We start from the raw sequence: 25,362 nt of genomic DNA, 5'->3' as shown, positions 1-25,362 counted from the left end.
ATCATGGAGGCTCTGTATGAGAATCCATTTCAGCAGCATAAAGAAAACTTAGAGGATACTTGTCCAGATGATCAGGACATTTTGCAGCAGAATCAAGATCAGCAGGCTGAAGATGGTCATATGGCTGAAAATAATGAAAGAGAAAGTGTCGTTTCAGATCTGCCCACAGAAGAAGACAGCGTGCAGGGTAGTCAAGATTCAATTTCAGAATGTGATGCAGTCAAGTCAGCTATTTCAGATCAACATTCAGATCATGATGACCAAGAATACCTTGTGCTGAATCCCATCAAAGAGAGCTCTGCTATTGAGATCATAGACAGAGTTTTGGATTCAGATGTTCATAAAAAACAGAATGAGATCTTTGTGCAAGTAAGTGATAAATCTCCTTTCAATAACTCACTGATAAATGATAGTTTGAATGCCCTGTCATATGAAGATAATTACTGTTTAAGCAGAAGAAAACAAAGAGCATTGTCTCCTTTGTCTGAAGATGAGATAGATCTACTTTTGAGAGGTCTTGTTACAGCCCAAGCTATAGCAGATTTGCAGTGCACACATAGTCAGGAAAGTGTTGGTGAAATTTCTTCCTCTTTTGAAAAGGATGACTGTCTTATAATCAGTTTTGTAGACCAGCAAAAAGATAATTTTTTCTTTCACAAAGATGATAAGGTTGTCATGTTTGATATTCTTGAAGATTGTTTTTTGTTTAAGAATGACCTACAGCACATTCACACCACAGAAGATCAAAACATTCAGGATTTCCATTCAGATTCCTCTTCATATGTTTCATGTGCTGAAATGCTTTTCCAAGAAGAGATCTGCCCATCCATTTGTTCAGTTTTTTTTGAAGCCCGTGAGCATACTTTTACCGAAGCACATGATGAAGGCAGATCAGAATTTGAAACAAAGGACACCTTGATCTTTCAGCAGGAGGTGGCAATGGCAAATCTTCTTGTTTTTTACGATCCTCTAGCAAGTTTGTTACAGCCAGCAGTGAAAGTGTTTATTACAGTGTTTTGTTGCAGCCATGGTCAACTATGTTTTTGGATGCCCAGTGATAGGTTTGTACTGTTGACCAGAAGATCTGATAAGAAGGATCAGTCAAGAAGCCATCTTCTTGATTGGTTGCATTGGCATTTTGATATATTTTGAGGATATATTGTCTTGTAAGAAACACAGGTGGCCATGTACTGCCACCAAGCTTTTGTTTTAAGTTTCAGGTCTTAGTATTTATGAGTACAGTTTGTCGAGTCAGTTGATTAGTCCTTTCAGTTTTAAAATTGAGTCAGTTTTGTCAGAGTTGTATTCAGTTTTCAGTCAAATCTGCAGTCAATAAATGTCTCAAAGTTTTGTGTCAATTGTTGGAATAATGACTCCATAGCCCAATGGACGAAGGCACTGTCTAGCTCTTCCAGAGATCTGTCGTTCTTGGCACCTCCAAGGAGCTACCATCCCCATTGGAGCCAATGTTAGTGTCAGGCTTTCCAGCCTTCCTCCAGTGATCAAATACGCTCTTACAAAGTGGTCTCAGAGTGTCAAGGTCAAATTTTGTCATTTCAAAGAGTCTTCAAGCAAAATTTGGTCACTAGGCATTAGGTCTAGGGTTTGCTTTCACTCCTTCTAAAGTTGTCCAAATGTCGGTCCATGTCATCATTCGGCTGAGTCCATCATCATTCATAGGGTTGTCATTATCATGTCAGTGTCTAATGAGTCATTTTACACCTTATTCATGCTTCAGTTGTGCCTTGGTAAGGTCCATTTCCCTCTCCTAGGGTTTTGGAGGTAATTTCTCTTGGATGGTCAAATCATCGAAAAACTTTGTATCCTGATGTTCATACACCTTCCCCTATCCTTCATGTACCTTATCAAATTCTTCCCATCACTGAGATCCACCAAATTCCTCATTTTTGCACAAACCCTTGTTTTTTGCCACAACTTGGCAATTTTGTAGGCTAGGCCTGTGTTTTGCTCTTTTGGACCCCTTCCCCTCACTCCATCTCTAAGATTCCACTTCCCCTTGCTTCCTAACATCCCTCCCTACTTCCCAAAATTTCCCCAAGAATTTACAAGCCCCTCATCCCCTTCATTTCGCTTCATTTCCACAAAATTCCTTGTTTCACACATCGGGATAAGTTTCACTCAAAAGATGTTTCAGAGCAATCAAAGATGAATTTTGGAAAACGGAGAGAGTTTTTTGTCCAAAACATGCCAAAGAAGAAAACCCTCCCTCACTTTTTACACAGGTGTCATGGTTTTAGAGAAATGTCAAAAATACAATCGCCTCGGGAGAATTGATGCACCTTTGAAGTGACCTTGGTAAAATCAGGTTTTATCCTACCTTGGTTGGCTAAATAAATTTCCTGATGAGTCAAATGATAACTAGACACAAATAGCTTTCAAATGAGCTATCATGGGCTCAATTTGGAGTTAAGGAAGGCATTCAAAAGTTGACTGCAACAGCACTCTGCCTTGAGGCAGCCTTATTTGGCACATTTTGACCAGTCTTGGGTGATTTGATTTTTGACAAGGAAAATGAACTCCAAATTGAAAAATTCCAGTTGTGTTGGAAAGTAGACTCAAAGACCTTTCCAACGAGCTATCCTGCACCCAATTTCGACACAAGGAAGGCCTCCAAAAGCCTCCTTCAAAATGCACTATGTAGCTGAGTGCGCGCTACGCATCAGCTTGGGCGCGCTACGCACCCAGGGCGCGCTACGCATCAGCATACTTTTCTCAGTGTAAATTTACTCGTGCGCTACACACCAGGGGCGCGCTACGCGTTGGGAATTCTGCCCAGAAATTCGCCAGCAAGTATTCAACTCCTCTCCTAACTCAAGCAAACCACAGGTAGGCTTCATTTCCATGGCTGGTTCTTGGTTTTGCAAGATTAATGAGAAAAAATTATGATAGATGTGCCATGAAAATTAAATGTAAAAACCCTAAAGTTGTTGTGTGGATTCAAAGGCCTAGTTTGGTAGGGTTTCAAAATTACATGCTGCCAAGGTTTTCCCACTTTTATGTTTCCTACCCCTCCCATATTCACCAACATTTTCCTCAAAAATTCTTCATAAAACCCTACACTATCCCCCTACAAAATTCTAACCCCTCCCTTCTATTACAACCATAATATTCCCTACTTCATCCCAAACCCTAAAATATCAGAATTTCTATGCCCTTTCCCTTCCCTAAATTCCTTGTTTTATTCTCATTGCCCCTATTTCCCTAATGTTTCCCCTTTCCTAACATTTCCCTTATATATTTGTGTCCCCTTGGTCATAGCATTTTGAGAAAAAGAAAAAGTCCACAGTCAATTTTGCACACAGTTCTATATCAGCATATATATTCCAGCTACCTTGGTTTTAAAGAACATGTCAGAGACCGAGTCAGCTTATGAGCAGGACTATGATAGTGATTCTACACCAGAGCCAAGAAGGTATCACAAAGGTGGCAAAGGTGGTCGGCATGTCAGGGAGGAGCCTACCTCTTTGTCTCAATTGCAAGCTTGTCCACTTGCAATGGACTGTTTTCGGTATCAATCATGTTTTGCATATTGTGAGCGGATCTCACAAATCCAGCATCATCGGGAACTAGTCCGTTTATTTGTTCTAGATTTGCAGGATGGTCTTGTAAACCTTGCCGGAGTGAATTTCACCTTGTCACCCGAGACTATTGCTCAGGCCACTGGGATACCAAATGTGGGGGAGGAATGGAGTAAACGCCAGCAGTTAGACAGATATTACTATGAGCCATATATTAAGCCCGGATGTATAAAACACTTGACTGCAGTTTTTCCTTTCAGATTCCTAAGGGATGAGTATGCGCCATTGATGAAACTCATCATTCGATATTTCAGTTGCGAGGGCAGATTCTCACGTCTCTACACGTACCATGTCCGTTTGTTGATGCATTTCACAAGGGTACGTATGATGAATATTCCATTTTTCATGTGTCACAACATAGAGAGAATGGTGCCTTTAGTACAAAGGAAGAGCCCATCACATTAGCATAAAAGCATCTATCATTATGCATTGATCAAAATCATAGTGATGCATCAGTTGGCACAGCAGGGCATTACTTGGGAGGATTTTTTTTTTTCTCGTGATCTTTTCACAGCGCCACAGCCACCTCCTGAGATTGTTCATGATGAGGGAGGGCCTTCACATCAGTTTGACATTCCTGAGATAGAGCATGTCAGCGCTCCAGCATGTGTGACATATCAGCGAGGACACAGGGCCTTATTTGCATCTGCACGACGAGTACTATCTCCACCCGGGGTGGAAGGGGTCTCGTTGACTTCATCAGCACAGCGAGTGTTATCTCCACCTCGTGTGGAAGGGGCCTTGCTTTCGACAGCAGCACCGCAGGTACAGGATAAGGGCAAGAAGCCCAAGCATGAGGAGAGGCCTTCAGGTGAGCCATCAGGTTTTGTTACTAGTCATGATGAGACAGCTTCATATATCAGGTATCTAGAGCAGCGCAATAAACAGTTAGAGGACGAGCACACACTTATAGAGCTACAACGAATCCGTGAAGACCGTAGGTTGGCCTGTAAAAGACCGGGTGATTTGACACCTGTTGCGCGGCAATTTGTGCTTGAGAAGGTCAACCGACACTTGGAGGGGTTGTTGGCGAAAGCCAATAGAGAAAAAGACTTGCTTCGTCACATGAAGAATCATTATTGGGCCCGCGTGCATGTTTGCAAAGCAAAAATTAAGATCCTTAAGAGGCGATTGAGCAAGGCACTAAAACGGCGGAAAAGGCCTGATCCACTCCAAATTTTGGCCGAAGCCTCTTTGACTGAGCATAGTACTTGATTGGAGACCCCCAGCCCAAATTTCAAGAAATTTGGGGAAAATTTTGTCAATTTTGAAATTTTTATGTAAAAAACAGGTTTTTGGGCTCAACGCGTAGCGCGTCGCGCGCTACCCTGAAGATTGGGAGGTCCAAATCACAAAAGGTTTGCATTTTTGGATTTTTCATGATGAAATACACCTGCTCAGCCACTGCCAAGACATTTCATCAAGGTTTGGGTCCCCAAAAGGTCAAAAAACATGCAAAAAATGACATCACTGGCCCTTTTTGGACACACAGGTAGCAGCCTTGGGAGAATGCACTTTTGGAGGGGTAAATGGACATCAAATTGGAAAATTCCACTTGGGTTGGAAAGTAGACATCCAGGGCTTTCCAACAAGCCAACCTGCGCTCAATTTGGATTCCGGGAAGTGCCTCAAAAGTAGGTAGAAAGGCGCGTTACGCGTAGGGCTTAGGCGCGCTACGCATCAGGATTTTTTGCACATTTTGCACCTTCCAGCTCAGTAATTCACCCAGTTTTGACCAGCTTTGACTTGTGATGGGATTTTTCACCCTCCTTGATGTAATTGATGTAATTTTATGTTGACTTGACACTTATTTACCTATTCTAGATGATTCATTCATAAAATAGCAAACATTTAATGAATGAATTGGTTTCCTAGCTTATAGAGGCAAGTTGTTTTGTCTGCCTAGATTATAGTGCTTTGTTTAGAATTGGTTGAAACAGCTCCTAGGATGATGAGATCGACCCCTAGAGGCAAGGGAATGTGTTAGCTTGCCTATATTATGTATTTTCTTAGTCATTTTCATGGTTGGACTCTTGAGGGATAAGCTTAGACTGTATTACACATTGTATCTCTGCAATTTTGGCAAAGGAAAGACCAGGGTTTTGCAGCACTATTTGGGATTCCTGTGGTTATTTGTGTTGATGGTGTGTTTATCTTATGTACTTGTAAGTTTGTTATGTGTATCATTTTCCTACTATTCTCTTCTGCAAATTAAACAAATGAAGTGTTGAGGTAGAATTCATAATCTTGTATGCTCTGCCGTTAAGTTTGTTTAATATCTATGTTTTCATCTGTTTAAGGAGAACTCCTGAAAGTTTCTCGCTCTCCTTAGCTCCTCACCAGTCATATCTATCCATTCAATTCCTTTAAAGACATCAGGACGATTGCCTACCTTGCCCCAAAAAGACCTCTGCAAAAACTCTGTTACATCCCCGCACCCAAAATTTCCTTTCCCTGTTTTCCAACAAAACCCTAAAAATCTTAAATCAAACTATCTTTATCAATTTACTAGCCTAAAATCAGTATTCATATCGGTCATCTCAGCCCCTTTGAAGACCTTTTGCCGAGATAGACCCGGAGAGAGCCCTCTCCTGTCCTCGTAGGGCTAGCTACGAGGCTGAGCTTGGTTTGATGTTGCCTTGAGTTTCGCCTTCCTCAGCTTGAGGCAAATTCGAGCGCTAACATATTGGCGACCATACTGGGGAGAACAAATGGTTTGCTTTTTGATGTCATTTGTTTATAGCTACAGACGGAGCCTGAAGTTATGCCAGGTAGCCTTCGAAACGCTTTTGCTTTGCATTAGCGGAAGTAGATAAACGCTGCTTCAGTCAATCTTCGGTCTAGCTTGTAAACGTGACATTTAACTTGTTAATTACCCCAGTACATGCATCAAGTTCAGATCTGATTGTTGATGGTGGACAACGATCAGGCATAAGAAGGCTAAAATCATTCAACTGGCGACTTCATTCACTGAAAAATCCAGAGATCAATGCTTCATGGTGACTTCACTGCAGGAAGATTAGTAGCTTTGAGCTTTTCAAGATGGACCGAATCACAAGAAGATATGCTCCCATGAGCCGAGATCACATTCCAGGTTTTCCGAATAAGATGCCCAAGGTAGATTGGTCAAGGAATCTGCCTACATTTAAAGATGATGGTAAGAAGGATGCTGCTTTACATCTAGTTAGATTTCATATGCATATTCGCAAGTTGAAGGTGGATTTTCCTGAAGATTTCTTGATGAAGATATCCCTGGCCACTCTGGAAGGTGAAGCCCAATCCTGGTATGAAAATTTGCCGCTGGCCTATATTTACTGTTTAAAGGATTTTCATGCCTTGTTCATTGAAAGATATCAAGCATCTTATCCATCATTAAATTTAGTTCATGACTGTTGCAAACATGCTTCTACTTTTATTGAAAGCCTTGAGAAATATTATGAAGATGATAATTTTATGGATGATGAGATCATGGAGGCTCTGTATGAGAATCCATTTCAGCAGCATAAAGAAAACTTAGAGGATACTTGTCCAGATGATCAGGACATTTTGCAGCAGAATCAAGATCAGCAGGCTGAAGATGGTCATATGGCTGAAAATAATGAAAGAGAAAGTGTCGTTTCAGATCTGCCCACAGAAGAAGACAACGTGCAGGGTAGTCAAGATTCAATTTCAGAATGTGATGCAGTCAAGTCAGCTATTTCAGATCAACATTCAGATCATGATGACCAAGAATACCTTGTGCTGAATCCCATCAAAGAGAGCTCTGCTATTGAGATCATAGACAGAGTTTTGGATTCAGATGTTCATAAAAAACAGAATGAGATCTTTGTGCAAGTAAGTGATAAATCTCCTTTCAATAACTCACTGATAAATGATAGTTTGAATGCCCTGTCATATGAAGATAATTACTGTTTAAGCAGAAGAAAACAAAGAGCATTGTCTCCTTTGTCTGAAGATGAGATAGATCTACTTTTGAGAGGTCTTGTTACAGCCCAAGCTATAGCAGATTTGCAGTGCACACATAGTCAGGAAAGTGTTGGTGAAATTTCTTCCTCTTTTGAAAAGGATGACTGTCTTATAATCAGTTTTGTAGACCAGCAAAAAGATAATTTTTTCTTTCACAAAGATGATAAGGTTGTCATGTTTGATATTCTTGAAGATTGTTTTTTGTTTAAGAATGACCTACAGCACATTCACACCACAGAAGATCAAAACATTCAGGATTTCCATTCAGATTCCTCTTCATATGTTTCATGTGCTGAAATGCTTTTCCAACAAGAGATCTGCCCATCCATTTGTTCAGTTTTTTTTGAAGCCCATGAGCATACTTTTACCGAAGCACATGATGAAGGCAGATCAGAATTTGAAACAAAGGACACCTTGATCTTTCAGCAGGAGGTGGCAATGGCAAATCTTCTTGTTTTTTACAATCCTCTAGCAAGTTTGTTACAGCCAGCAGTGAAAGTGTTTATTACAGTGTTTTGTTGCAGCCATGGTCAACTATGTTTTTGGATGCCCAGTGATAGGTTTGTACTGTTGACCAGAAGATCTGATAAGAAGGATCAGTCAAGAAGCCATCTTCTTGATTGGTTGCATTGGCATTTTGATATATTTTGAGGATATATTGTCTTGTAAGAAACACAGGTGGCCATGTACTGCCACCAAGCTTTTGTTTTAAGTTTCAGGTCTTAGTATTTATGAGTACAGTTTGTCGAGTCAGTTGATTAGTCCTTTCAGTTTTAAAATTGAGTCAGTTTTGTCAGAGTTGTATTCAGTTTTCAGTCAAATCTGTAGTCAATAAATGTCTCAAAGTTTTGTGTCAATTGTTGGAATAATGACTCCATAGCCCAATGGACGAAGGCACTGTCTAGCTCTTCCAGAGATCTGTCGTTCTTGGCACCTCCAAGGAGCTACCATCCCCATTGGAGCCAATGTTAGTGTCAGGCTTTCCAGCCTTCCTCCAGTGATCAAATACGCTCTTACAAAGTGGTCTCAGAGTGTCAAGGTCAAATTTTGTCATTTCAAAGAGTCTTCAAGCAAAATTTGGTCACTAGGCATTAGGTCTAGGGTTTGCTTTCACTCCTTCTAAAGTTGTCCAAATGTCGGTCCATGTCATCATTCGGCTGAGTCCATCATCATTCATAGGGTTTTCATTATCATGTCAGTGTCTAATGAGTCATTTTACACCTTATTCATGCTTCAGTTGTGCCTTGGTAAGGTCCATTTCCCTCTCCTAGGGTTTTGGAGGTACTTTCTCTTGGATGGTCAAATCATCGAAAAACTTTGTATCCTGATGTTCATACACCTTCCCCTATCCTTCATGTACCTTATCAAATGCTTCCCATCACTGAGATCCGCCAAATTCCTCATTTTTGCACAAACCCTAGTTTCTTGCCACAACTTGGCAATTTTGTAGGCTAGGCCTGTGTTTTGCTCTTTTGGACCCCTTCCCCTCACTCCATCTCTAAGATTCCACTTCCCCTTGCTTCCTAACATCCCTCCCTACTTCCCTAAATTTCCCCAAGAATTTACAAGCCCCTCATCCCCTTCATTTCGCTTCATTTCCACAAAATTCCTTGTTTCACACATCGGGATAAGTTTCACTCAAAAGATGTTTCAGAGCAATCAAAGATGAATTTTGGAAAACGGAGAGAGGTTTTTGTCCAAAACATGCCAAAGAAGAAAACCCTCCCTCACTTTTTACACAGGTGTCATGGTTTTAGAGAAATGTCAAAAATACAATCGCCTCGGGAGAATTGATGCACCTTTGAAGTGACCTTGGTAAAATCAGGTTTTATCCTACCTTGGTTGGCTAAATAAATTTCTTGATGAGTCAAATGATAACTAGACACAAATATCTTTCCAATGAGCTATCATGGGCTCAATTTGGAGTTAAGGAAGGCATTCAAAAGTTGACTGCAACAGCACTCTGCCTTGAGGCAGCCTCATTTGGCACATTTTGACCAGTCTTGGGTGATTTGATTTTTGACAAGGAAAATGAACTCCAAATTGAAAAATTCTAGTTGTGTTGGAAAGTAGACTCAATGACCTTTCCAACGAGCTATCCTGCACCCAATTTCGACACAAGGAAGGCCTTCAAAAGCCTCCTGCAAAATGCACTATGTAGCTGAGTGCGCGCTACGCATCAGCTTGGGCGCGCTACGCACCCAGGGCGCGCTACGCATCAGCATACTTTTCTCAGTGTAAATTTACTCGTGCGCTACACACCAAGGGCACGCTACGCGTTGGGAATTCTGCCCAGAAATTCGCAAGCAAGTATTCAACTCCTCTCCTAACTCAAGCAAACCACAAGTAGGCTTCATTTCCATGGCTGGTTCTTGGTTTTGCAAGATTAATGAGAAAAAATTATGATAGATGTGCCATGAAAATTAAATGTAAAAACCCTAAAGTTGTTGTGTGGATTCAAAGGCCTAGTTTGGTAGGGTTTCAAAATTACATGCTGCCAAGGTTTTCCCACTTTTATGTTTCCTACCCCTCCCATATTCACCAACATTTTCCTCAAAAATTCTTCATAAAACCCTACACTATCCCCCTACAAAATTCTAACCCCTCCCTTCTATTACAACCATAATATTCCCTACTTCATCCCAAACCCTAAAATATCAGAATTTCTATGCCCTTTCCCTTCCCTAAATTCCTTGTTTTATTCTCATTGCCCCTATTTCCCTAATGTTTCCCCTTTCCTAACATTTCCCTTATATATTTGTGTCCCCTTGGTCACAGCATTTTGAGAAAAAGAAAAAGTCCACAGTCAATTTTGCACACAGTTCTATATCAGCATATATATTCCAGCTACCTTGGTTTTAAAGAACATGTCAGAGACCGAGTCAGCTTATGAGCAGGACTATGATAGTGATTCTACACCAGAGCCAAGAAGGTATCACAAAGGTGGCAAAGGTGGTCGGCATGTCAGGGAGGAGCCTACCTCTTTGTCTCAATTGCAAGCTTGTCCACTTGCAATGGACTGTTTTCGGTATCAATCATGTTTTACATATTGTGAGCGGATCTCACAAATCCAGCATCATCGGGAACTAGTCCGTTTATTTGTTCTAGATTTGCAGGATGGTCTTGTAAATCTTGCGGAGTGAATTTCACCTTGTCACGCGAGACTATTGCTCAGGCCACTGGGATACCAAATGTGGGGGAGGAATGGAGTAAACGCCAGCAGTTAGACAGATATTACTATGAGCCATATATTAAGCCCGGATGTATAAAACACTTGACTGCAGTTTTTTTTTTCAGATTCCTAAGGGATGAGTATGCACCATTGATGAAACTCATCATTCGATATTTCAGTTGCGAGGGCAGATTCTCACGTCTCTACACGTACCATGTCCGTTTGTTGATGCATTTCACAAGGGTACGTATGATGAATATTCCATTTTTCATGTGTCGCAACATAGAGAGAATGGTGCCTTTAGTACAAAGGAAGAGCCCATCACATTAGCATAAAAGCATCTATCATTATGCATTGATCAAAATCATAGTGATGCATCAGTTGGCACATTACTTGGGAGGATTTTTTTTTTCTCGTGATCTTTTCACAGCGCCACAGCCACCTCCTGAGATTGTTCATGATGAGGGAGGGCCTTCACATCAGTTTGACATTCCTGAGATAGAGCATGTCAGCGCTCCAACATGTGTGACATATCAGCGAGGACACAGGGCCTTATTTGCATCTGCACGACGAGTACTATCTCCACCCGGGGTGGAAGGGTCTCGTTGACTTCATCAGCACAGCGAGTGTTATCTCCACCTCGTGTGGAAGGGGCCTTGCTTTCGACAGCAGCACCGTAGGTACAGGATAAGGGCAAGAAGCCCAAACATGAGGAGAGGCCTTCAGGTGAGCCATCAGGTTTTGTTACTAGTCATGATGAGACAGCTTCATATATCAGGTATCTAGAGCAGCGCAATAAACAGTTAGAGGACGAGCACACACTTATAGAGCTACAACGAATCCGTGAAGACCGTAGGTTGGCCTGTAAAAGACCGGGTGATTTGACACCTGTTGTGCGGCAATTTGTGCTTGAGAAGGTCAACCGACACTTGGAGGTGTTGTTGGCGAAAGCCAATAGAGAAAAAGACTTGCTTCGTCACATGAAGAATCATTATTGGGCCCGCATGCATGTTTGCAAAGCAAAAATTAAGATCCTTAAGAGGCGATTGAGCAAGGCACTAAAACGGCGGAAAAGGCCTGATCCACTCCAAATTTTTTCCGAAGCCTCTTTGACTGAGCATAGTACTTGATTGGAGACCCCCAGCCCAAATTTCAAGAAATTTGGGGAAAATTTTGTCAATTTTGAAATTTTTATGTAAAAAACAGGTTTTTGGGCTCAACGCGTAGCGCGCCGCGCGCTACCCTGAAGATTGGGAGGTCCAAATCACAAAAGGTTTGAATTTTTGGATTTGTCATGATGAAATACACTTGCTCAGCCACTGCCAAGACATTTCATCAAGGTTTGGGTCCCCAAAAGCTCAAAAAAATGCAAAAAATGACCTCACTGGCCCTTTTTGGACACACAGGTAGAAGCCTTGTGAGAATGCACATTTGGAGGGGTAAATGGACATCAAATTGGAAAATTCCACTTCGGTTGGAAAGTAGACATCCAGGGATTTCCAACAAGCCAACCTGAGCTCAATTTGGATTCCGGGAAGTGCCTCAAAAGTAGGTAGAAAGGCGCGTTACGCGTAGGGCTTAGGCGCGCTACGCATCAGGATTTTTTGCACATTTTGCACTTCCAGCTCAGTAATTCACCCAGCTTTGACCAGCTTTGACTTGTGATGGGATTTTTCACTCTCCTTGATGTAATTTTATGTTGACTTGACACTTATTTACCTATTCTAGATGATTCATTCATAAAATAGCAAACATTTAATGAATGAATTGGTTTCCTAGCTTATAGAGGCAAGTTGTTTTGACTGCCTAGATTATAGTGCTTTGTTTAGAATTGGTTGAAATAGCTCCTAGGATGATGAGCTCGACCCCTAGAGGCAAGGGAATGTGTTAGCTTGCCTATATTATGTATTTTCTTAGTCATTTTCATGGTTGGACTCTTGAGGGATAAGCTTAGACTGTATTACACATTGTATCTCTGCAATTTTGGCAAAGGAAAGACCAGGGTTTTGCAGCACTATTTGGGATTCCTGTGGTTATTTGTGTTGATGGTGTGTTTCTCTTATGTACTTGTATGTTTGTTATGTGTATCATTTTCCTACTATTCTCTTCTGCAAATTAAACAAATGAAGTGTTGAGGTAGAATTCATAATCTTGTATGCTCTGCCTTTAAGTTTGTTTAATATCTATGTTTTCATCTGTTTAAGGAGAACTCCTGAAAGTTTCTCGCTCTCCTTAGCTCCTCACCAGTCATATCTATCCATTCAATTCCTTTAAAGACATCAGGACGATTGCCTACCTTGCCCCAAAAAGACCTCTACAAAAACTCTGTCACATCCCCGCACCCAAAATTTCCTTTCCCTGTTTTCCAACAAAACCCTAAAAATCTTAAATCAAACTATCTTTATCAATTTACTAGCCTAAAATCAGTATTCATATCGGTCATCTCAGCCCCTTTGAAGACCTTTTGCCGAGATAGACCCGGAGAGAGCCCTCTCCTGTCCTCGTAGGGCTAGCTACGAGGCTGAACTTGGTTTGATGTTGCCTTGAGTTTCGCCTTCCTCAGCTTGAGGCAAATTCGAGCGCTAACATATTAGCGACCATACTGGGGAGAACAAATGGTTTGCTTGTTGATGTCATTTGTTTATAGCTACAGACGGAGCCTAAAGTTATGCCAGGTAGCCTTCGAAACGCTTTTGCTTTGCATTAGCGCAAGTAGATAAACGCTGCTTCAGTCAATCTCCGGTCTAGCTTGTAAACGTGACATTTAACTTGTTAATTACCCCAGTACATGCATCAAGTTCAGATCTGATTGTTGATGGTGGACAACGATCAGGCATAAGAAGGCTAAAATCATTCAACTGGCGACTTCATTCACTGAAAAATCCAGAGATCAATGCTTCATGGTGACTTCACTGCAGGAAGATTAGTAGCTTTGAGCTTTTCAATATGGACCGAATCACAAGAAGATATGCTCCCATGAGCCGAGATCACATTCCAGGTTTTCCGAATAAGATGCCCAAGGTAGATTGGTCAAGGAATCTGCCTACATTTAAAGATGATGGTAAGAAGGATGCTGCTTTACATCTAGTTAGATTTCATATGCATATTCGCAAGTTGAAGGTGGATTTTCCTGAAGATTTCTTGATGAAGATATTCCTGGCCACTCTGCAGGGGGAAGCCCAATCCTGGTATGAAAATTTGCCGCTGGCCTGTATTTACTGTTTAAAGGATTTTCATGCCTTGTTCATTGAAAGATATCAAGCATCTTATCCATCATTAAATTTAGTTCATGACTATTGCAAACATGCTTCTACTTTTATTGAAAGCCTTGAGAAATATTATGAAGATGATAATTTTATGGATGATGAGATCATGGAGGCTCTGTATGAGAATCCATTTCAGCAGCATAAAGAAAACTTAGAGGATACTTGTCCAGATGATCAGGACATTTTGCAGCAGAATCAAAATCAGCAGGCTGAAGATGGTCATATGGCTGAAAATAATGAAAGAGAAAGTGTCGTTTCAGATCTGCCCACAGAAGAAGACAACGTGCAGGGTAGTCAAGATTCAATTTCAGAATGTGATGCAGTCAATTCAGCTATTTCAGATCAACATTCAGATCATGATGACCAAGAATACCTTGTGCTGAATCCCATCAAAGAGAGCTCTGCTATTGAGATCATAGACAGAGTTTTGGATTCAGATGTTCATAAAAAACAGAATGAGATCTTTGTGCAAGTAAGTGATAAATCTCCTTTCAATAACTCACTGATAAATGATAGTTTGAATGCCCTGTCATATGAAGATAATTATTGTTTAAGCAGAAGAAAACAAAGAGCATTGTCTCCTTTGTCTGAAGATGAGATAGATCTACTTTTGAGAGGTCTTGTTACAGCCCAAGCTATAGCAGATTTGCAGTGCACACATAGTCAGGAAAGTGTTGGTGAAATTTCTTCCTCTTTTGAAAAGGATGACTGTCTTATAATCAGTTTTGTAGACCAGCAAAAAGATAATTTTTTCTTTCACAAAGATGATAAGGTTGTCATGTTTGATATTCTTGAAGATTGTTTTTTGTTTAAGAATGACCTACAGCACATTCACACCACAGAAGATCAAAACATTCAGGATTTCCATTCAGATTCCTATTCATATGTTTCATGTGCTGAAATTCTTTTCCAAGAAGAGATCTGCCCATCCATTTGTTCAGTTTTTTTTGAAGCCCATGAGCATACTTTTACTGAAGCACATGATGAAGGCAGATCAGAATTTGAAACAAAGGACACCTTGATCTTTCAGCAGGAGGTGGCAATGGCAAATCTTCTTGTTTTTTACGATCCTCTAGCAAGTTTGTTACAGCCAGCAGTGAAAGTGTTTATTACAGTGTTTTGTTGCAGCCATGGTCAACTATGTTTTTGGATGCCCAGTGATAGGTTTGTACTGTTGACCAGAAGATCTGATAAGAAGGATCAGTCAAGAAGCCATCTTCTTGATTGGTTGCATTGGCATTTTGATATATTTTGAGGATATATTGTCTTGTAAGAAACACAGGTGGCCATGTACTGCCACCAAGCTTTTGTTTTAAGTTTCAGGTCTTAGTATTTATGAGTACAGTTTGTCGAGTCAGTTGATTAGTCCTTTCAGTTTTAAAATTGAGTCAGTTTTGTCAGAGTTGTATTCAGTTTTCAGTCAAATCTGCAGTCAATAAATGTCTCAAAGTTTTGTGTCAATTGTTGGAATAATGACTCCATAGCCCAATGGACGAAGGCACTGTTTAGCTCTTCCAGAGATCTGTCGTTCTTGGCACCTCCAAGGAGCTACCATCCCCATTGGAGCCAATGTTAGTGTCAGGCTTTCCAGCCTTCCTCCAGTGAACAAATACGCTCTTACAAAGTGGTCTCAGAGTGTCAAGGTCAAATTTTGTCATTTCAAAGAGTCTTCAAGCAAAATTTGGTCACTAGGCATTAGGTCTAGGGTTTGCTTTCACTCCTTCTAAAGTTGTCCAAATGTCGGTCCATGTCATCATTCGGCTGAGTCCATCATCATTCATAGGGTTGTCATTATCATGTCAGTGTCTAATGAGTCATTTTACACCTTATTCATGCTTCAGTTGTGCCTTGGTAAGGTCCATTTCCCTCTCCTAGGGTTTTGGAGGTAATTTCTCTTGGATGGTCAAATCATCGAAAAACTTTGTATCCTGATGTTCATAAACCTTCCCCTATCCTTCATGTACCTTATCAAATGCTTCCCATCACTGAGATCCGCCAAATTCCTCATTTTTGCACACACCCTAGTTTCTTGCCACAACTTGGCAATTTTGTAGGCTAGGCCTGTGTTTTGCTCTTTTGGACCCCTTCCCCTCACTCCATCTCTAAGATTCCACTTCCCCTTGCTTCCTAACATCCCTCCCTACTTCCCAAAATTTCCCCAAGAATTTACAAGCCCCTCATCCCCTTCATTTCGCTTCATTTCCACAAAATTCCTTGTTTCACACATCGGGATAAGTTTCACTCAAAAGATGTTTCAGAGCAATCAAAGATGAATTTTGGAAAACGGAGAGAGGTTTTTGTCCAAAATATGCCAAATAAGAAAACCCTCCCTCACTTGTTACACAGGTGTCATGGTTTTAGAGAAATGTCAAAAATGCAATCGCCTCGGGAGAATTGATGCACCTTTGAAGTGACCTTGGTAAAATCAGGTTTTATCCTACCTTGGTTGGCTAAATAAATTTCTTGATGAGTCAAATGATAACTAGACACAAATAGCTTTCAAATGAGCTATCATGGGCTCAATTTGGAGTTAAGGAAGGCATTCAAAAGTTGACTGCAACAGCACTCTGCCTTGAGGCAGCCTCATTTCGCACATTTTGACCAGTCTTGGGTGATTTGATTTTTGACAAGAAAAATGAACTCCAAATTGAAAAATTCTAGTTGTGTTGGAAAGTAGACTCAAAGACCTTTCCAACGAGCTATCCTGCACCCAATTTGGACACAAGGAAGGCCTCCAAAAGACTCCTGCAAAATGCACTATGTAGCTGAGTGCGCGCTACGCATCAGCTTGGGCGCGCTACGCACCCAGGGCGCGCTACGCATCAGCATACTTTTCTCAGTGTAAATTTACTCGTGCGCTACACACCAGAGGCGTGCTATGCGTTGGGTGAGGCGCGCTACGCGTTGGGAATTCTGCCCAGAAATTCGCCAGCAAGTATTCAACTCCTCTCCTAACTCAAGCAAACCACAGGTAGGCTTCATTTCCATGGCTGGTTCTTGGTTTTGCAAGATTAATGAGAAAAAATTATGATAGATGTGCCATGAAAATTAAATGTAAAAGCCCTAAAGTTGTTGTGTGGATTCAAAGGCCTAGTTTGGTAGGGTTTCAAAATTACATGCTGCCAAGGTTTTCCCACTTTTATGTTTCCTACCCCTCCCATATTCACCAACATTTTCCTCAAAAATTCTTCATAAAACCCTACACTATCCCCCTACAAAATTCTAACCCCTCCCTTCTATTACAACCATAATATTCCCTACTTCATCCCAAACCCTAAAATATCAGAATTTCTATGCCCTTTCCCTTCCCTAAATTCCTTGTTTTATTCTCATTGCCCCTATTTCCCTAATGTTTCCCCTTTCCTAACATTTCCCTTATATATTTGTGTCCCCTTTGTCACAGCATTTTGAGAAAAAGAAAAAGTCCACAGTCAATTTTGCACACAGTTGTATATCAGCATATATATTCCAGCTACCTTGGTTTTAAAGAACATGTCAGAGACCGAGTCAGCTTATGAGCAGGACTATGATAGTGATTCTACACCAGAGCCAAGAAGGTATCACAAAGGTGGCAAAGGTGGTCGGCATGTCAGGGAGGAGCAGCCTTGGGAGAATTTACTTTTGGAGGGGTAAATGGACATCAAATTGGAAAATTCCACTTGGGTTGGAAAGTAGACATTCAGGGCTTTCCAACAAGCCAACCTGAGCTCAATTTTGATGCGGGGAAGTGCCTCAAAGGTAGGTGGAAAGGCGCGCTACGCATCAGGATTTTTTGCACATTTTGCACCTTCCAGCTCAGGAATTCGCCCAACTTTGACCAGCTTTGACTTGTGATGGGATTTTTCACCCTCCTTGATGTAATTGATGTAATTTTATGTTGACTTGACACTTATTTACCTATTCTAGATGATTCATTCATAAAATAGCAAACATTTAATGAATGAATTGGTTTCCTAGCTTATAGAGGCAAGTTGTTTTGACTGCCTAGATTATAGTGTTTTGTTTAGAATTGGTTGAAACAGCTCCTAGGATGATGAGCTCGACCCCTAGAGGCAAGGGAATGTGTTAGCTTGCCTATATTATGTATTTTCTTAGTCATTTTCATGGTTGGACTCTTGAGGGATAAGCTTAGACTGTATTACACATTGTATCTCTGCAATTTTGGCAAAGGAAAGACCAGGGTTTTGCAACACTATTTGGGATTCCTGTGGTTATTTGTGTTGATGGTGTGTTTCTCTCATGTACTTGTAAGTCTGTTATGTGTATCATTTTCCTACTATTCTCTTCTGCAAATTAAACAAATGAAGTGTTGAGGTAGAATTCATAATCTTGTATGCTCTGCCTTTAAGTTTGTTTAATATCTATGTTTTCATCTGTTTAAGGAGAACAGCTGAAAGTTTCTCGCTCTCCTTAGCTCCTCACCAGTCATATCTATCCATTCAATTCCTTTAAAGACATCAAGACGATTGCCTACCTTGCCCCAAAAAGACCTCTGCAAAAACTGTGTCACATCCCCGCACCCAAAATTGCCTTTCCCTGTTTTCCAACAAAACCCTAAAAATCTTAAATCAAACTATCTTTATCAATTACTAACCTAAAATCAGTATTCATATCGGTCATCTCAGCCCCTTTGAAGACCTTTTGCCAAGATAGACCCGGAGAGGGCCCTCTCCTGTCCTCGTAGGGCTAGCTACGAGGCTGAGCTTGGTTTGATGTTGCCTTGAGTTTCGCCTTCCTCAGCCTGAGCAAATTCGAGCGCTAACAAGCGCGGCGGTTCACGTTGTGCCCTTGACCTCATCATAGAACTGTTGTAGCTCACGCGCTTCTATCTCTAGTCATTGTACATTAGGGTCCTCCTGCAAGCTTGTTAGGACCTTGAACAACTGCTCAGTGTGTTGTCTATTACTTCATTGTCAACTGCCGCTACTTCTTCTATGACAGTATTCGCTCGCTTCTCCTTTACCTCTGGCGGAGTTGAAGGCTAGTCCTTCAACTCTAACTTAATGATCTGCAAGTTCAACTCCAACTAAACCCGTGCATTTTTTGTACAAGTGTCATGCACCCCTGTGGCCAGCTTGTGGGCGCGCACCTCGACTGGTTGTTCCTTAGGAATGACTAACTTTGGGACCATTCGGCATGCCTCCTCGATGAATTGCATAATACACTTGTTCTGATTGGTTGCCACGGTCACAGTGGCAATGGAAGAGTCTCGTTGTAGTGCCATCTACTCATTTTTAATCCGCTGCTCACTGATCACTTGGAGGGTGTGGTGCTCACGGGCCCTCAACTCCGCAATCACTCCATCCTGCAAGAGGTGGAGTGCTTCACCAAGGAGCACTGCCAGATTCAACCCTACTCCCTTTAAGGTGCTGATAGTGGGCCTATCAGCTTCTTGCTCCATGGCCAATGCACCATTAGGCAACATTATCGCGCTGGAGTCCTACACTCGCAGCATCTCGACACCTATTGAAGTGCCAATAACAAGGCTGGTGGACACCTTGCCAGCCTGTGATGCACGGGTCTGCAGCTCCTGCAAACCTGTCTGGATAGCCCCCAAGATTATTTGTTGTTGCTGCTCAAACTTTTGTAGTGCCTCTGCGGTGACATCCCGCACTACGTCACCGAAGTCATGCAAATCACCCTTTGTGAGGGTGATTGGGTCCACTGATGTCTTAGTATCCTTTGATTTCTTCCCGGACCCTCCTTTCTCTTGTTCCCTTGGACGCTTGATGCGGGTGAACGTCGCCTTTGGGTTTGCGTTGTGCTGTTCTATCTACTCGTCTATCTCCTCCTCTATCTCAGGTGAAGGCAACCTCACGCCTTTTTCAGACCCCACTTTGTTCCACCTGTTTTCTTCTCTGTCTGTTGAGCGGAATCGCGCTCCACCTAGGCCTTGTCTACGACCTCCTTATTTCTCTTTTCGGCTAGCTGTGTCATCTTAAGCTTGACCTCCTCCTCCTTTTTTTGTGCGGCGGACTTGCTTCCTCCCACCACCAAGTCTGTTGTAATGCGCCACTCTGTCAGCCATCGATAAAGTACTCCATCAATGGCGTCATCTGTTGCTAGGTAAGGCAAGTCATACCATGTCTGCACACGGTCCGTTCATGCCCTAATGGACACATGGTGAGAAGCTTCTTTAAACTCTGCGTAGCCCTGCAGGTTGGCATACACGTAGGCGAAAACCATGGTTAGCGATTAATGGCAACGCAGATGTTCATCTCCATCAAGATCCAGAAGATCTTGTTGTCCTTAATGCATTGTGCATCCTTGGTCACCCACAACGAAGCGTACTTCGCTACTTCTAGTAGGTCTAGTGCGACCGAAGGGAATTGGATGTCCTATGGCAGCTCCCATGCTACCAGCATAATTGACAACAAGAGCCACGCTTAGTGGAACATCTTGCTGAGCTCATGTGCTTCGCGGCAGTTCGCAAGGAACTTGCTGCATAGATAGTCTGCCCAATTGAACAGAACACCCTCAGTGCACTAGGCTGCTAGCGTGACGACAGGTGCCGACACCTCATTGGCGCGACACTTCCTCATCACCTTCCCTGCTAAAATCTGCGTAGCTACCTTTACAGCAGGGTCACAGATACTGGATATGGCATATCCACGTGGCTTCTTTACCAACTTAAACTTATCTTTCATGGCCTCCGTAAGGGCCTACTCACCACCGTTTCCACCAAATATCATGGCCGAATTTTCTCCCGTGTAAAGGAATCACGTTATCCTGTGGACCAATCTGTCAGTGATGGGTATTGGCTCCTCCATCCACAGACACCCATCATGCACCAAGCACAACAACTACTTGATGACCAATACTATAACCAGGGTGCAGTTATAGTGTGGTACCCATAGCAGGTTGAGAAACCCTGCCTTGTCTACTCCTCTGAGCCACCTCCGCGGCTCCAATGTGGTCATTTCGGTGGCTGTATCGATAATATGACGCATCAGTTTCTCGATCGCCAGGTGTGGGAAGTACTCGTAGTCGACCAAGTCCCAGTCTTCAAGTTTTAACAAGGGAACCCACTTCATGTGCGGTCCTTCAAAAACAATTTCAACCGGCAGCAGAGGGGTTTACAAGGGGACCTTGCTCTCATCGATATCTTTTGGCACCTTGGTCTTGCCCTTGCACGGAGGGACATACTCAGGCAACCGAGTGATAGGGTCAACACCCTAGGCTTCGACCTCCTCCACATCTACTCCCACATCCCCCTCGTCCATCGGGATGTCTTTGATTTCTTCCTCCTCCAGCTCTAGATTGATGGCTTTGCCCTTTTTTTGCGCGGCGGGATTTGGTGTGTTTCTTCTCAGCGATGCGCACACTGGTATTGTAGGTTTCTTTCCCTTCTTATCCCTCGCGCTCTCCTTGGTTGGGGTGGGCTTTGGTCTCGGCATTCGTGGTGACTTAGGGACTTCTGCTAATACTTCAGCCACTTCGGGAGCAACTTCTTCGGCCTCCATCTCAATTTCCGGCACCGACTCCTTTGCTTCAGTATCTATAGTTTTTGTGGGCGCCGACATGATGTTTTGCAAGAACTCCTATATCTCCTTCGGCAATGTCTCAAATATTGAACTGGCTATCAGACGTTCATAGTACTCGTGATTCATGTGCGCCTGAGAGCTTGACAACTCAATTCTCAAAATGCCAAGTGTTTTTCGCTAGACAACCACTTGTAATTTATAGGGCATTTTGAATTCAAATCCGACCATTCCCCCCAAATTTGGTTCATTAATGCCGGATTGGTGGTAGATTTTCAAGGATCTGACCCATAAATTTCATCTTAAATGCCAGTCGCCCACTCCATTTGGTCGCATTTCTACCGTCAAATCATGAATAGTGACTTTAACAGTCACTTTCCGGCTGACCTGCACGATTTCTCCCTGGGTAATGCAGCTCCCTTCGCATTGTCGCGAACCCTGTGACACTTCCTTGCTTCACACAATCCTCCAATCACATAGCCCCCCAACCTAGGAAATGTGGTTTATATTCTTGTGCCTCCTTTCAGCTTCCTGGAGCGCTAAGACTATGCTACCTTCATGTAGTCACATTGTTAGGCCCCTATACTACTAGTGTAACCCCTTATTGTTATTAGTACAACCCACTTATTATATTGACGTACCCATGTAGTGCCCATATTGTTACTAATGTGCCCCATAGAAACCCACAATTGTTGTTATTGTGCCCTTACATTATTATTGTTATGTCGGCTCTGATTATGTTATGCCCCTTAGACTCCTATATATAGAAAGCAGGTCTTTTCATTTGTATCATCGAAGAATTGTTCATTTATGTAATGTAAAGGAGGTTGCCCCCTCGAAGAGGCTGAATTCTAAGGCGTGGATTTATCTTTTCTATCTTTTCTTGAGCTGGTTTAATAACATTTGGTATCAGAGCTTTGGATTCTAGGGTTTCGCTGCTCCAAACAGGTCATCGTGGAATTTTCGCTATAACTTTTTTTTTGTGACGTTTCAGAAGTCGCAAAAAAAACCCATTTGAGAAGAAATCGGACTGAACCTTGGGTCCAAATTTCAGAGCTTTTCGCGCGATATTTTTGGAGATACGATCTGAGGAAGTTGGTCTTTTTGCAGACTCCTGAATTACATTCAAAACAGGTGACTTAGGGAAAATAGTCATAACTTTCTCTCTGAGCATTGTATTGAAATTTCGTAAGAAGGTACAAAAAGAGGACAGACTGTAGTTTCTTGTATATTGTTTTCAGAGCCAAAGGTCAAAAAATTGACACGTGGCACTTCATACAAGTTCGCTCTTCTGGAAAGGTCTATAATCAGGTCATCTTGGGAGATTGTGCATAACTCTTTTTTGGAGAATCCAATTTGGATCAGACTGGTGGCATTGGAAAGAGGACACAGAGGGCTACTACAGGTAGCAATTTCAAAACTTAAATACTCGCAAGTACAAAGTTACAGTCGTTTCAAGTTCGAAGTCCTAAAATCAAGAAAAAGCAAGATGAGGAAGTTTGATGGCAAGGATCCGGTAAATTGTATACTTCAGATGGAGCAATATTTTGATCTACATGGTGTACCACTATTACAAAAGGTATGTATTGCATCTTCATATTTAGAACCGAATCAATTTTTATGGTATAAAGGGATTTGTTCTCGTAAAAAGCTTGTTACGTGGTCAATTCTCACGGAGGAAATGATAGCACATTATGAGGATACAAAGAGCAACACCTTCTTTAGAGCAACACCACAACAATTGGAAAGAGTAAAAGGGCTTTGTGACATATTTGAAAGTAAAATTATGGCAACAAGGAAGTCTGCCCCTCACAACTATAAAGATGAACGTGTTGTTCCTCCTAGCCTTCCACAACCTACAAGGGTTACAACACAACAATTGGAAGAAAAAAGAGAAAAAGGGCTTTGTTACAATTGTGATAGCAAATGCACTAAAGGTCATAAGTGTGATGAGAAGAAATTATTTTACATAGAGTATGAAGAGGAGGAAGAAAAGGATCAAGAAACATCAAAAGAAGAGGATATATGCCAGGACCCGACCCTAGAGAAAGAAGAAATGAATCCAACCATATCTTGTAATTCACTAGTCGGAATTACCACTCCTCAAACTAGCAAGACAGAAGGACATATCAAGAAGAAAAATTTTCAAGAAGTGAAAGATCACATCGAGCATCAAGAAATGAATCCGACCATATCTTGTAAAGGATTGAAAGAAATTACCACTCCTCAAACTCTAAAGATAGAAGGGCATATCAAGAAGAAAAAGGTTCAAGCAGTGAAAGATCACATCGAGCATCAACAAGAAGTTCTCCAACTTTTAAAGGATAGCGCCACTTCGGTGAAAAATCAAATGAAACAACAGGTAGATCAACATCATAGTGAAAAATGTTTTGATGTAGGTGATTGGGTATTTTTACTACTACATCTAAAGCAAGTTATTTATGAGAAGGAAATGTTGGCAATACTACATGCACTTAAAAAATGGCGACCTTACCAAATGGGAAGACTCTTCAAGGATGAGGATGTGGAAGCATTGTTTTGTGCTATTTCTATTATCCAACTAGATTGGATAAACGAAGCAAGGGATGAATGGAAGAAGGACAAAGAAGTATGGCCACTTATTCAAAAGTTGCAAAAGATCCCAATTCAAACAATATTGCCAGATATTGAAAAGGAAGGAAAATCATATTGGAACTTGGAGCAGTCATAGAAACAAGAACCCTACAGCTACGAAATCGATCAATTTCAGAGTATCTCATCAAGTGGAAGAACTTACCCTCTGAATATTCCACATGGGAGGACAAGAATTTTATACAGAAGCATCAAGAACTACTCAAGCATTAAGGACAACGCTTTTTGAAGGAGAGGGGCATGTTAGGCCCCTATACTACTAGTGTAACCCCTTATTGTTATTAGTACAACCCACTTATTATATTGATGTACCCATGTAGTGCCCATATTGTTACTAATGTGCCCCACAGAAGCCCACTATTGTTGTTATTGTGCCCTTACATTATTATTGTTATGTCGGCTCTGATTATGTTATGACCCCTTAGACTCCTATATATAGAAAGGAGGTCTTTTCATTTGTATCATCAAAGAATTGTTCATTTATGTAATGTAAAGGAGGTTGCCCCCTTGAAGAGGCTGAATTCTAAGGCGTGGATTTATCTTTTCTATCTTTTCTTGAGTTGGTTTCATAACACACATGGTCAGACCATCGGTGTATGGCTTCAATCGACTACCATTCACCTGTCCTAGGAAGGGATCTCCATTCAATTTGACCAGGTGAACCATTCCTCCGTCAGTAATCTCCTTAATGACATAGGGCCCTAACCAGTGCATTCTAAACTTCCCTAGAAATTTATCAAACTTACTTTCATATAACAAAACTAGGTCATTTACCTTAAAGGTGTGCATCTTAATGTGTCGATCATGCCATGCTTTTTCGCGCTACTTTTGGACCTGTTGGTGGAATACAGCTAGAAATATTTCTTTCTCAAGCTCAACTAGTTGTACGAGCCTCTCCTCTAGGGCTTCGCAATCCATCATACCCATGAGTGCCACTATGCACAAACTAGGCACAATGTATTCCATGGGTATCACTGCTTCAACACCATAGACAAGCCTAAAAGGAGTTTTTCCAGTCAACTTCTTGCATGTTGTCCGATAGGCCCATAGTACTATAGGTATGCGTAGGTCCCAATCACTTTGCTGAGCGTTGTAAACCTTAGTCAGTGCATTCTCTAGCACTTTATTGAATGCTTCCACTGTCCTGTTAGTCTCCGAGTGATAAGGTGTGCTCTTCTAGTGATATACCTGAAATTCCTCCATCAGCGCATTGATCATCTCATTCAGAAAGTGTGTACCGCGATCAC

Source organism: Pinus tabuliformis, chromosome 8 (assembly GCF_031772625.1).
Source record: "Pinus tabuliformis cultivar Carrire ecotype Pingquan chromosome 8, CPIR1, whole genome shotgun sequence".
In the NCBI taxonomy this organism is placed as follows: Eukaryota; Viridiplantae; Streptophyta; class Pinopsida; order Pinales; family Pinaceae; genus Pinus; species Pinus tabuliformis.
This window is presented reverse-complemented; position numbering follows the sequence as displayed.